Raw genomic sequence first — 1,800 nt, 5'->3', positions numbered from 1 at the left:
AACTCCCTTTTAACAGGAAGAAACCTCCAGCAGAACCAGGCTCAGTGTGAGCGGCCATCTGCCGAGGCTGACTGTCATGTAAACATATATATTTGAACTGCAGCTTTTATTTTGTTCTTCTTGTTTTAGCATTTATTTATTTTTTTTTTGTTGTCTGCAAAGTTTTTGTTTTGTTCTGAATTTCCCCTCTAACCCTTTTTATTGTTTCATATTTGTTTAGACCACAATATTTTTAAAATATGTTTTTTTTTTTTTTTACTGACTTAGTTAAAACTGTTCTCCAGCAGGTTCCAGTTCTGCAGCAATAAAGATTCACTTACACAAGAATCATTCACAGAAACCAGCCTATATACCACAAATAATCTACATTATATCAATATATACATGTGAAACCATCCCAGAAAAATGTTTTGTATGTTTTTTGTTATCTAGTGCTTCGATTAACATCATTCCACTCCTTAGTAAAGATATTGTAGAATGATTTCTGTCCATACGTCACAGTTTTTCAGCTGAGCTTGATCTTTGTTTTGTTTTGTTTTGTTTTTTTCCCTCCAACTTTTTATTGTCATTACACTGTCATAAGTACAGAGCAACAAAATGAACTCTCAGCATTTAACCAACCCCATTGGGGATGCAGTGGGCGGCCATGGTGTGTGTTTTTGTTGTTGTTGTTGTTGTTGTTGTTGTGCTCCTCTCTGTCCTCAGTTTTACATTATTGAAAACAAAACCTGATTGCATTGCTGTTATATAATAATTATAATAATAATACATTTGATTTATACTGCACTTTTCATCAAAAAGACCTCAAAGTACTACAAAAAAGAAAAGCATTATAAAAGAAATACATATAAAAAATAATAACAATAATAATAATAACGACAAAAAAACATAGTAGATTAATTTATTGAAAGATTCATTTAATGAAAATAAAACTTAATGAATTCTGCTTTCTCAAAGAGTCATGTAGGTTTTGCTGCCCTTTTCATTTAAATCTTTGTCATTTTTACATGAAATATATAAAATCAGAAAGTGTGCATTTCTATGTTTATTGGACACTATAAAATTGTGTGTAATAAACTAATATAGTATGCACATAAGTTTCTTTTTGGGTTGAATGAACACAATATTTTTAATTGTTCAACTAAAGTATTTTTGGAAACAGCTTCCACACTAAACCTTTCAGTTTATCAACTTGAAAAGTTTTGGTTTCAACCAACACAAACTAAATATATATTACTGTCTGACTGAGATTTATATCATCTCACGACAGTTTTTCAGTCCAATGATAAAAGTTATGTTTTTTTAAACATTGAGTTCTATGTGGTTTAAGTTGAAATTTAGTTAACATTACACAAAATATATCCTACATAGATTTTTATGCCCATTTAAACAGCTAAGTTCAACAGTACCTCCCCACCTGGAACTTCCAAGACATCCTAACAGTGTTGTGATTAATATTCCAGTCCTTGAACATCTTTAATGTCATTACTGAGCCGATACCTTCTGACTGTTTTCATCATACTGACATTTTCAAGTTCTGTACGGGGGTTTTCAAATTTGCTACAGGCAAGAATGAGTCATGATTTCTAAAAACTTTTCAAGACCAACTTACTGTTATCGTGTGTAATGAATAAAATGTTCTGGCTTTATATTCATATTTAACTTTATGATGCACAGATCTTCAAGTGAATTGCCAATATTCTTTTCTCATTGTAATCTGGTTAAAAGTTATTGTTGGGTTCATTTTTTTAAGAAGAACTGAAATACAGACTTATCGATACTATTCCTGCAGGAAGGAGA

The sequence above is a fragment of the Cyprinodon variegatus genome, unplaced genomic scaffold (genome assembly GCF_000732505.1).
Source record: "Cyprinodon variegatus isolate N-32 unplaced genomic scaffold, C_variegatus-1.0 Scaffold199, whole genome shotgun sequence".
Classification (NCBI taxonomy): Eukaryota; Metazoa; Chordata; class Actinopteri; order Cyprinodontiformes; family Cyprinodontidae; genus Cyprinodon; species Cyprinodon variegatus.
Note: the sequence above shows the minus strand (reverse complement) of the source record.